The sequence below is a fragment of the Acinonyx jubatus genome, chromosome E2, assembly GCF_027475565.1.
Source record: "Acinonyx jubatus isolate Ajub_Pintada_27869175 chromosome E2, VMU_Ajub_asm_v1.0, whole genome shotgun sequence".
Classification (NCBI taxonomy): domain Eukaryota; kingdom Metazoa; phylum Chordata; class Mammalia; order Carnivora; family Felidae; genus Acinonyx; species Acinonyx jubatus.
In genome coordinates this window covers 14,399,855-14,412,396 of record NC_069396.1, presented here as the reverse complement: position 1 = coordinate 14,412,396, position 12,542 = coordinate 14,399,855, and the positions used below count along the sequence as shown (strand labels likewise).

The window sequence follows — 12,542 nt, the reverse complement described above, 5'->3', positions numbered from 1 at the left end:
GCGCCTGGGTGGCTCAGTCGGTTGAGAGTCTGACTTCGGCTCAGGTCATGATCTCCCGGTTTGTCAGTTCGAGCCCCGCGTCAGGCTCTGTGCTGACAGCTCAGAGCCTGGAGCCTGTTTCAGATTCTATGTCTCCCTCTCTCTCTGACCCTCCCGTTCATGCTGTCTCTCTCTCTGTCAAAAATAAACAAACATTAAAAAACATTTTTTAAATAAAAAATAAACTGTAAGATATGCAAACATCTATAATACAAACCCTATGAAAGGATTATAACTAGTGAATACAATACTATTTCTCAGTATTCTACCTTGTCTATATACAGGCATACCTCTTTTTATTGCACTTCTCACATACTGCATTTTTTACAACTTGAGGGTTTGTAACCCTGCATTAAGCAAGTCTATCAGCACCATTATTTCAAAAGCATTTGCTTACTTCAAGTCTGTGTCACATTTTGTTAATTCTCACGATATTTCAAACTTTTTCATTATTATTACATTTGTTATGGTGACGAGTGATCAGTGACGTTTGATGTTAATATTTCAATTGTAACTGGGGTGCCACCAATCACTCCACAACCACTCCAATGTAAGACACTGAACTTTGTAAGTGTGTGTGTTCTGACTGTTCCACCAACCAGCCATTCCCCCATCCTTCTCCCTTTGCTTAAGCATCCCTATTCCCCAAGAAACAATACTAAAATCAGGCCAATCAATAACCCTACAACGGCCTCTAAGTGTTCAAGGAAAAGAAGAATCATATGCCTCTCACTGTAAATCAAAAACTACAAATGATTAAACTCAATAAGGAAAACACGTCAAAAGCTGAGACAGGCCAAAAGCTAGGTTTCTTGCACCAGTTAGTCAAGTTGTAAATGCAAGGGAAAAGTTCTTAAAGGAAATGAAAAGTGTTACCCCACTGAAGACACAAATAAGAAAGTAAAACAGCCTTACTGCTGACATGGAGAACGTTTTAGTGGTCTGGATGGATAAAAGATCAAACCAGCCACAACATTCCCTAAACCAAAGCCCAATCCAGAGGAAGATCCTAACTCTCCTCAATTCTACAAATTGAGAGAGGAGAGGAAGCTGCAGACAAAAAGCCTGAACCTCGAAGAGGTTGATTCATGAGGTTTAAAGAAAGAAGCCATTTCCCTAACATACAAGTGCTGATGTAGAAGCTGCAAAAAGTTATCCAGAAGATGTAGTTAAGATAATCAATGAAGGTGACTAAAACAACAGATTTTCAATATAGATGAAATGGCCTTACACTGGAAAGAGATGCCATCTAGGACCTCTATAGCTGAAGAGAAGTCAATGCCTGTATTCAAAGCTTCAAAGGAAAGGCTGACTCTTGTTAAGGGCTAATATAGCCAGTGACTTTAAGTTGAAACCAATGCTCATTTACCATTCTAAAAATCCTAGGGCCCTTAAGAATTACACTAAATCTGGGGGCCTGGGTGGGTCAGTCAGTTGAGAATCTGACTTCAGATCAGGTCATGATCTCATGGTTTGCGAGTTCGAGCCCCACATAGGGCTGTGTTGACAGCTCAGAGGCTGGAGTCTGCTTTGGGTTCTGTGTCCCCTCCCTTGCTCATGCTGGTTGTCTCTATTTCTCTCTCTCTCTCTCTCTCTCAGATTAAATAAAACATTAAAAAAAAATTATGCCAAATCTAGGGGAGCCTGGGTGGCCCAGGCGGTTACCCGCTTGACTTTGCCTCAGGTCATGATCTTGTGGTTTGTGAGTTTAAACCCCACATTGGGCTCTGTGCTGACGGTGCAGAGCCTGCTTGGGATTCTCTCTCTCTTTCTCTCTCTCTCTCAAAATTAAATAAAACTTGGAAAAAAAAAAAAAAACAAAGAATTATGCTAAATCTACTCTGCCTGTGCTCTATAAATGGAACAACAAAGCCTGGATGATAGCACATCTGTTTATAACATGGCTTATTAAATATTTTAAGCTCACCATTGAGACCTACTACTCAGAACAAAAAGATTCCTTTCAAACATGACTGTTCATTGACAACACACCTGGTCACCCAAGAACTCTGATAGAGATGTATGAGATTAATGTTTCCAATGCCTGCTAATACAACATCCATTCTGCAGCCCCTGAATCAAGGAGTAATTTCAACCTTCAAGTCTTATTACTATTTTCTTTAGTATTTAAAAAAAAAAAATTTTTTTTAACGTTTATTTTTGAGAGAGACACAGAGTGCTAGCCGAAGAGGGGCAGAGAGAGGGAGACACAGAATCTGAAGTGGGCTCCAGGCTCTGAGCTGTCAGCACAGAGCCCAATGAGGGGCGTGAACTCACAAACAGTGAGGTCACAACCTGAGCCAAAGTCGGTCGCTCAAATGACTGGGCCACCCAGGTGCCCCTCAAATCTTATTATTTAAGAAATACATCTTACATGGCTAGAGCTGCCATAGAGAGTGACTCCCCTCATGGACTTGGGCAAAGTTAATCAAAAACCTTCTAGGAAGTATTCACCATCCTAGATGCCACTAAGAACATTTGATTTGTGATTCATGTCAAGAGGGTAAAATATCCATATTAACAGTAATTGGGAAAACACTGATTCCAAACTTTGATGGGTTTGAGACTTTAGTGGAGGAAGTAACTGCAAGTGTATAAAAAGCAAAACTAGTAAAATTAAAAAGGAGAGGCTGAAGATGTGGCTGAATTGCTGCAATTTCATGATAAAAACTTTGATGAGAAGTTGTTTCTTTTTTTTTTTTAAGTTATCTATTTACTTAAGCAATTTCTACACTCAATGTGGGGCTCAAACTCAAGATCAAAAGACCAAGAGTCACATGCTCTTCTGAGTCAGCCAGGTACCCCGAGACGTGTTCCTCATAAATAAACCACGTTCTTTAGTGGTTTCTTGAGATGAATTCTACTCCTGGTGAAGACGCTGTGATTGTTGACACGACAACAAAGAATTTAGGATATTACATAAACTTAGTTGATAGAGCAGCAACAGGGTTTGAGAGGACTGACCCAAATTTTGAAAAAAACGGTCTATGGTGGGTAAAATATTATCAAACAGTATCATATGCTGAGAAATTGTTCATGAAAGGAAGTCAACTGATGCAAAAACAAAAAAACAAAAACACCCAACTCCATTATTGTCTTAAAATTTTAAGAAATTGCCACAGTTTCAGCTTCACCTGCATCAGTCAGCAGCCATCAACATGTAGGGAGGACCCTCCAGAAGTTAGAGCTTGCTGAAAGTTAGCATTTTTTTTAACTTTTTTTTTTTTTTTTTTTTTGCGAGAGAGGGCATGCACTTGCACGTGTGGGGGGAGGAACAGAGGGAGGAAACAGAGAATCCTATGCAGGCTCCACAACCAGTGCAGAGCTGCATGCAGGGCTCAATCTCACAACCATGAGATCATGACCTGAGCTGATATCAAGAATTGATGCTTAACCAACTGAGCTACCCAGGTGCCCCAGCAATAAAATATTTTTAATTAAAATATATTTTTTTAGACATAATGCTACTGTACACTTGAAAGACTACAATATAAACATTAACTATTATATGCACTATGAAAACAAAAAAACTGATTTGTCTCACTTCACTGTGGTGGTCTAGAACGGAACCCACAATATCTCCAGGGAAGGCATGTACTGATCTACTAATATTTTTATTAGTGTAACACCACTATGTCACACATTGGTTCTTCCCAAATCCTCACTTTATCCCAATTCTTAACTCTGGAACAACAAATCCATCTAGTCCCTCTTTTATCATTCAGTTCCAGAAGTCTTTTAAAGGATAATCTCTTACAAATCAAAACCACAATGAGATACCACCTCACACCTGTCAGAATGGCTAACATAAACAACTCAGGCAACAAGAGATGTTGGCAAGGATGTAGAGGAAGATCTCTTTTGCCCTGTGGGTGGGAATGCAAACTGGTGCAGCCACTCTGGAAAACAGTGTGGAGGTTCCTCAAAAAATTAAAAATAGAACTACCCTACAACCCAGCAATTGCACTACTAGGTATTTATCCAAGCATAGGTGTGCTGTTTTGAAGGGGCACATGCACCCCAACGTTTATAGCAGCACTATCAACAATAGCCAAAGTATGGAAAGCACCCAAATGTCCCTCAATAGATGAATGGATAAAGAAGATGTGGTATATATATATACAATGGAGTATTACTCGGCACTCAAAAAAGAATGAAATCTTGCCATTTACAACTAGATGGAACTGGATGGAACTAGAGGGTATTATGCCAGGCGAAATTAGAGAAAGACAAATATCATATGAGGACTTTAAGACACAGAACAGATGAACATAAGGGAAGGGAAGCAAAAATAATGTAACAGGGAGGGGGACAAAACATAAGAGACTCTTAAACATGGAGAACAAACAGAGGGTTACTGGAGGGGATGTGGGAGGGGGGATGGGCTAAATGGGTAAGGGGCATTAAGGAATCTCCTGAAATCATTGCTGCACTATATGCTAACTTGGATGTAACTTAAAAAATAAATAAAAATAAATAAAAATAAGCAGAAATATGTAACAAGAACTTAAAAAAATGAAAATGAGTCAAAGTAAATAAAGGATAATCTCTTCATTCTGAAAAAGGGAAGGTGTAAAACCATGGATTGAGTCATTCCTCATGTTGTTTGGAGGATAAAGGCGAGACTGCTGCAGTTCATACCTGCTGCCCCAAATCATGAAGCTGCCCAGAGGTAGTAATCCTGAAAGCTCTACTGAAGTAGCTAAAAAGAGCAAAAAAGATCCTGAATTTCTAAAGGACCAGCTTTCGAGTATGTAGCTCCAAAAGTGCAGTGGGTAAGGGAGGAAGTAGAGTGAATAGTGGGCTAGAATGGTATTATGCAATATAAAAAAAAGTTTTTATATTTGAAATGTATTATTTTACTTATCTTGAATATTTCTTCCTTATAAAATAAATTATATGAACAGATTTAGGTATGACCTCTGTATTTCAGCTATGAAGATGTCACATTAAAGTACAAACAAGCTAGAAGGCATTTCCAAGTTAATATAGTCCAATCCTTAAAACCTTTCACTTACAGAATGCCAACTTTACTATATTTTCACACAGTAAACTGTTACCTAATCTCACTGACCAAAACAAAAACTTCACTGACCAAATTAATCAAGATTAAAAAATTAATAAAGGGCCACAAGACCTGTAGCATCATGTGTAACTCACAAGAAACGTATAGGCTACAGAATTCAGAGACCATCAAGATTTTCTGGAAGAAGCTATAAATACTGAAATATGTAGGCATTATTAAAGTGTTTTTTATCTTGTTTCTCAATGAAATTAGTATTTAAAAAAAAAAAAATCACAAAAAATTCAGTGGGTATACATTTTACCAAATTTTTCCTCATACTGTTACAAACCTGTAATCATGCACTCTGACACTACTGAATCTTTTTATCAAGTGACACAGAATCTGTTACAGTGTTTGTAACTTTCTTTTAATGGCTGCCTAATATTCCAATGAGTAATAATTTCTAAATTATTTCCCTTTCTGACATTTGTTATATAATGCTGAAATTAGTATTCATGTGCATACTACTTTTCCTGTATTTGAAATCATTTCATTAGACTATAATTTCTAGCTTTATTTTTTAAATCAGCATCGACTGCATACAGCTGGGACTTGATTCTAACTTTAAAGGAATGAGAACTTGGGGTGCCTGGGTGGCGCAGCTGGTTAACCGTCTGACTCTTGATCTCGGCCCAGGTCATGATCTCACAGTTGGTGAGTTTGAGCCCTCCATCAGGCTCTGTGCTGATGGTGCAGAGCCTGCTTGGGATTCTGTCTCTCCCTCTCTCTGTCCCTCCCCTGCTTGTGCTCTCTCTCTCTCAAAATAAATAAATAAACTTAATAAAAAAAATTAAAAAAAAAAAAAGGAATGAGAACTTAAGCAGACTAGAGTTGGGGATTCTGGAGGGTCCTGATCACTTAGAAGCCCAGAGGCACAGGAAGAGAATAAAAACAAATAATTTGGACAAAACAGTAACACTAGTTTAAAAATGAGAGCATTTAAGAAACTAGGTGACTTTAGGACTGCCTGGGTGGCTCAGTCTGTTAAGTGTCCAACTCTTGATCTCAGCTCAGGTCATGATCTCAAGAGTTCCAGAGACGGAGTCCCCAGTCGGGCTCTGCAATGACAGCACAGAGTCTGCTTGGGATTCTCTCTCTGCCCCTCCCTTGCTCTCACTCTCTCTCTCAAAACAAATGAAGTTAAAACAAACAAACAAACAAACAAACAAACTAGGTGACTTCGAAATGCAATACTAACACTAAATTTTCAAAACACTCCTTTATCTTCTAACAAAAGGATATTACCAAGTCTTCCTATCCCAGAAGATGTAATTCTGAGGAAGCTGTAAAAAAAAAATTCCCAGGGCACCTGGGTGTCTCAGTTAAGCCTCCGCCTCCAGATATCCGCTCAGGTCATGATCTCAAGGTTCCTGAGATGGAGCCCGTCTTGGGCTGTGCACAGACAGCACGGAGCCCACTTGGGATTCTCTCCCTCTCTCTCTTCCCCTACCCCACTGGCGCGCTCTCAAAATAAATAAACATTTTAAAAAAAGAAAATTTCCCATGGACTACTGGAGTGTAGGTAGTCAATAAACTTCTACGTGCTTACGCGCACACACACATATCTCAACCACTATTTTGTTAACATACACAAGGAGGGACACAAACAAAACAAAATTGGCTCTGAATTGATCGCTGAAGTTGGAAGAGGAGGGAATTCATTATACTGTCTGCGTTTGTCTGCCTGAAACTTTAAATGAAAACTTAAAAATATATATTCATAATAGAGAAAACTACAAGTCCCCAAAAAGTTACTTATGACCGGCTTTTGTTTTTTATTTTACTGCAACAGAAAATGAAACTGGTTGTCTTTCCTACTGTCTAATTGTAAACGGACCCTCCATGGATCCCTATCCTTGCAGAAGTTTACGCTGCTAGAGTTTTCAAATCCTCAACTCCGGCACGCGGGAGGAGGAGCGCTGAGAACACAAAGAGGAGAGAGACAAGGACAGGGCCTCAGGCTTCTCACAAGGTCTCTCATAACACACGTAGGGGTCTGCGAAAAGGGACGAAGACCGCTGCTTGCTCAAAACAGAAAAAGGCCATTTTCTCTGGCCAAAGGGGGCCCAAGTCCAGGGCCCCCACCCCCCCCCCCCCAGGCACCACCTCAGGGGGCCGCCCCGCCAGGTGGAGGCGATCAGACTGTCACGCACACCGGAGACACCGACCTTCCCGAAGTCTCTCTGAACCAATGGAAACGGCACAAGGGTGTCACCGAAACCGCAGAACGAGCCCTGTCACCATCGGGAGGCAGAGCCGAGGCCGTGGCGTTTCCGCCTCGAGGCAGGAATGACAACGGGAAAGTTTCGCCGCTTCAAGTAACCAAGACCAGCGGTCTCCCGAGCTGCTCGAGGCCCTGCCACGCCCCCAACCCCGGCCTCCATTAGGCCTCCCGCACCGCGGACTCTCGGGCCTGACCTAGGGTCTGACCCCCAAACCCAGGATCCTTCCCTTTCTCAACTGCCACCTGGGGGTCGTCTGAACCCCAGATTTGGGACTTCCAAATACGGAGCGCAGTGGGAGGAGGAAAACAAAGACCCTTGACACTGAGGCTGCCACACTCACCTGGCTGAATTCAGGTGCAAAAACGGCTGAGACAGACTTAGCACTCAAAGACCAGCATCCAAAATGGCGGGTCCCTCAGCCTCAGCACAAGCAAGCGCGGGCGGAGGAATCTGCGAGGCCAAGCTAGCCACGCCCCCCTTTCCAGGGATTGGCTGCGTTCCCGCCCCGCCCGGAACTCACGTTCGAAGGCACTGGGAAGCTCCCTCATTGAGCTCCCTCCGGAGCCGGTGCAATGGGGACTACTTCCCGCGGCGGAGGCATGGGTGGTGACGCGTTAAGACTTCACGCCATCTGCATTAGCGTTCTCCGGTAGAGGCGTGTCCTGGGTATCGCATAGCTTGACCTGGGCGCGGGGAGGCAGGAGGGAGTGGTTTGTTCACCTGCTTTGTGCTCAATTCCTTTTTCCGCATTGTTCCATTCCCTCGAAAAATCCGCTCCAGCACTACCTTTTAAACACCCAGTGTTACTCCTAGAGATTTGCTCCCGTGCCTCGCTCAACTCCAGTGGCCCTGGGGGCTTTCCCTGGTGTCCGTTTCTTTCCTCCGGCGGCAATGACTGAGCATGTTTCCACCCTTTAAAAGCTTCTTATCCGACCCTTCACCCTATTCCCTTAGTTGCCCACCATCACTCCATCGATCCCCTCCAATAGTCTTGCCCCCTTTTAAAACCAAGTCTCATTACTATTTTAACCAGACTCTCTAGCCTGTATTATATAATTCACTAGTATGTTTCCTCAACACCACGTTCTCCAGAAACTTACCATATCTCTGTGTTCAGAGGAAACTTGGATATAGTTGTCTTTGTTTTCCACTTGAAAACTATTCTCTGCTTACTATTGGAAGGGGCTTCTTAGGCTCTTGGCTTCTAGAAGGAGGTAACCCTGCCCCCTGCCGTAAAGGCTTCATCTACCGGGATCAACACTGTGGTTTGCTAAATTATAATGCGGTCATATGACAAGGATGGACTATGCGTAACTGTATGAGGTTTTTATGAATTTAGATATACTGTTTTTATAACCACTTGCAGTATTTCTAAATTAAACCGGTTCCAGAACCTCAAAATACAGTGTTTGGTTCTTTTAAAATGTGTGGGTTTTTTTCCCCTGTAAATGCATGCAAATATAATTCAGCCCGTTGTGCAATAAGGTAATGGCATCTAAAAAAAATAGAAGTGAAGGCAGATTGCTTGAATTTAAAAAGCCTTGGAGACACTGCAATCAAATGGAATGTGTGTGGATCTTGTTTAATGATTCAAACAAGCCAACTATAAAAGACATTTTGAGACAATCAGGGAAATTACTTTATGGACGAAGTATTACAAGATACTAACTAACCAAAGAGTTGTTCTTTTATAAGCATGAAAATGGCATTGAGATTTTGTAAGAAAATGTCTTTTTTAAATTTTTTAAGAAACGAATACTTTGCAAAGGGGTAAAATGGCACAAAAATCTTGATAATTGTTGAATTGGATGAGGGTTACTGTACAATTATCTCTACCCTTAAGCATGTCTTCAAATGTTCATAGTCAATAAGTCAAAAGGTGAAAGCAGCCCAACTACATGGTGCGAAGACTGGATAAATAAAATGTGGTACATACATGCAATGGAATATTATGCAGCCTAAGAAGGAAGGAAATTTTGACACATCATCTACAACATGCACGAACCTTGAAGACATTCTAGTATGGAAAATAAGCCAGTCACAAAAGGACATACGCTGCGTAGTTCCATCTATATGAGGTACCTAAAGAGGTCAAATTCAGAGAGGGAGAAAGTAGAAATTCAGAGAGGGAGAAAGCAGAATCATGACTACCAGGGGCTAGAGGGAGGGGAAAGTGGGAATTATTGTTAAATAAGCACAGAGTTTCAGTTTGGCAAAACAAAAGTTCTGGAGGTGGATGGGGGTGATGGCTATGATTATGTGAATGTACTTAATGCCACTGAACTGTACAATTAAAAATGGTTAAAATGCTAACTTTTAGGGGTGCCTGGGTGGCTCAGTCAGTTAATGAGTTTGAGCTCTGCATTAGGCTCTGTGCTGACAGCTCAGAGCCTGGAGCCTACTTCAGATTCTCTGTTTCCCTCTCTCTCTCTACCCTCCCCCTTGCGTGCTCTTCCTCTCTCTTTCTCTCAAAAATAAATAAACATTTTTTAAAAAATTTTAATGCTAACTTTTAGATTATGTATATTTTACCACAACAAAAAAAAAACAGTTCATAACAAATTAAAAAAAATTTTTTTTAATGTTTACTTACATTCAACAGAGAGAGACACACACAGTGCGAGCAGGGGAGGGGCAGAGATACGGAGACAGAATCCAAAGCAGGCTCCAAGCTCTGAGCTGTCAGCTGTCAGCTGTCAGCTGTCAGCCCCAACGTGGGGCTCAAACCCATGAGCCATGAGATCATGACCTGAGCAGAAGTGGACGCTTAAGGAACCGAGCCACCCAGGCGCCCCCTAACAAAGTTTTTTAAATTAAGTCTATGTCATGAAGGGGATTAAATAAACAGCATATATACTAATCATTTAAATGGAAAATGTGGAATCTTCTACCAGAAAACTGGCTCTAGATTAAAAGGGACTAATGAGACATAATAACCAAATAAAATACATAAAATTCAATTGGATCCTGGTTAAAAAAAAGGAAAGATACTGGGGGAACAACTTAAGAAATTCAAATGTGTGTTTAATATTAGACATTATGAAATTATTGTTAATTTTCATAAGCATAATCATTGTTTCATAAGTGTAATCACAGTGTAGGAGAGTCCCCTTATTCTTAGGAGATGTATGTTGAACTATGTAAAAGTGAAGGATCATGTTGTCTGCAACTTACTTTCAAAGTGTTCAGAAAACAAAAAGTGTGTGTGTTTATACTAGGCTATTATATATCTCCATGGGAAGTAGTAGTTTCCCCCCAGAAACTACCAGATTAAACCAAGTTCCCAGCAATAAATATATTATGATTCTGTTCTGCATTTAGTTTAAAAGCAGGATAAAGGGGACTGAATTTAATACCTTCTTTTTTTTTGAAAGTAAAAATATGTTTGTTTTTACTAATTTGAAAGTGTATGTGTGGGGTTTAATGAAAGACTCCTCCTGCCATTATTAATTTTTTGGAATACATTATTTAAAATTTTGTTATTATTTTAAATTTAACACAAATAATAATATGCAAACTGTCAGTAAACCTGCTTTTTATACTTAATATATCCTATATATCATTTTTTTAAGATTTTTTTAAATTTTTTTTATTTTTGAGACAGAGAGAGACAGAGCATGAACGGGGGAGGGGCAGAGAGAGAGGGAGACACAGAATCGGAAGCAGGCTCCAGTCTCTGAGCCATCAGCCCCGAGCCCGACGCGGGGCTTGAACTCACAGACCGCGAGATCATGACCTGAACTGAAGTCGGACGCTCAACCGACTGAGCCACCCAGGCGCCCCTTTTAAGGTTTTTTTTAAATGAGACACAGAGTGCAAGTGGGGGAGGAACAGAGAGAAAGGGAGACACAGAATCCAAAGCAGGCTCCAGGCTCTGAGCTGTCAGCATAGAGCCCAACACGGGGCTCGAACCCACCACCCGTGAGTTCATGACCTGAGCCAAAGTCAGACACTTAAAGTTTTTATTTTTAAGTAATCTCTACAGGGACGCCTGGGTGGCTCAGTCAGTTAAGTGTCTGACTCTTGACTTTGGCTCAGGTCATGATCTCATGGTCATAGGACTGAGTCCTAGCATTGGGTTCCACACTGAGCATGAAGCCTGCTTGGGATTCTCTCTCTTCCTCCCTCTCGCTGCCCCTCCCACCCTCTCAAAATAAGTAAATAAACATTAAAAAAAAAGTAATCTCTACACCCAACATGGAACTAGAACTTAAGAGTCCCATACTCTATCAACTGAGCCAGCCACACACTCCATTCTGCATATCTTTTCCTGTCAATACATATAGATCCATCTTTAACAATGGAAGCAGGTACACCATTATTTAGCCAACCATCTCTTATTGATACTTAGGCTGATTCCAGTAATGTTCTGCAATGTACTATAATGAATATTGTTCTAAATATATATATATGAATACTTTCAGACTATTTTTCCTCAGACTATTTATTCAAGACAGATTCCCATAAGTGGTAATGCTTGGTCAAAGGGTATGCATATTTAAATTTTTGATGCCCACGTTATGGGCTGAACTGTGCCCCCCCGCCCTCCAAATTCGTATGTTGAGATACTAATCCCCAGTATCTCGGAATGTGACCTTACTTGGAGACTGGGTCTTTACAGAGGTAGTCAAATTAAAATGAGGTCCTTAGAGACAGCCCTACTCCAATATGACTTGTGTCCCATAAAAAGGTGAAATTTGGAGATACACACACATGCAGGGAGAACACCAAGTGAAGATGAAGGCAAAAGCAAAGCATCTACAAACTGAGAAACACCAAAGATTGCCAACAAACCACCAGAAGCTTTCAGGAGAGGCCTGGAACCAATTCTTCCTAATAGCCCTCAGAAGGAACTAACCCTATTAATACCTTGATGTAGAACTTCTAGCCTCCAGAATCATGAGACAATAAATTCCTGTTGTTTAAGCCACCCAGTTTGTGGGACTTTGTTAAAGCAGCCCTAGCAAACTAGTACAACCTGTTACCAGACAGTTCTCCCAGAAGGTTCTATAATTTTATCCTCCTAGTAATAGTATATGTGCATGCCCATTTCCTCATACTCCCCAACTGTGGGCATTGTCAATCTTTCTAATCTTTTTGAAACTAATAAATTATTTTAATTTGCATATCTTTGAACATTAGTAAGATTGACTACCCTGTAAATAGTGTGCTCATTATAGGTTTTGCCCATTTTCCTAATGGTGCAAATAAAC

General features: G+C 40.9%; 1 protein-coding gene across 2 annotated transcripts in view; it reads right to left on the bottom strand.

The window, feature by feature from the left end:
- IST1 (IST1 factor associated with ESCRT-III) overlaps positions 1–8,554 on the bottom strand; it is a 31,420-nt gene extending 22,866 nt beyond the window's left edge. Inside the window, exons 1-2 of one of the 2 annotated variants that reach the window (XM_053210780.1) lie at positions 8,426–8,554; positions 7,850–8,006 (exon numbers count right to left, since the gene is read on the bottom strand). The gene's annotated coding sequence lies outside the window, so the exon portion shown is untranslated. Of the gene's footprint in view, positions 1–7,669; positions 7,824–7,849; positions 8,007–8,425 lie in introns of those variants that run through there. The other variant, XM_015087173.3, reaches the window with a different exon arrangement.
- Positions 8,555–12,542: the final 3,988 nt, after the last annotated feature.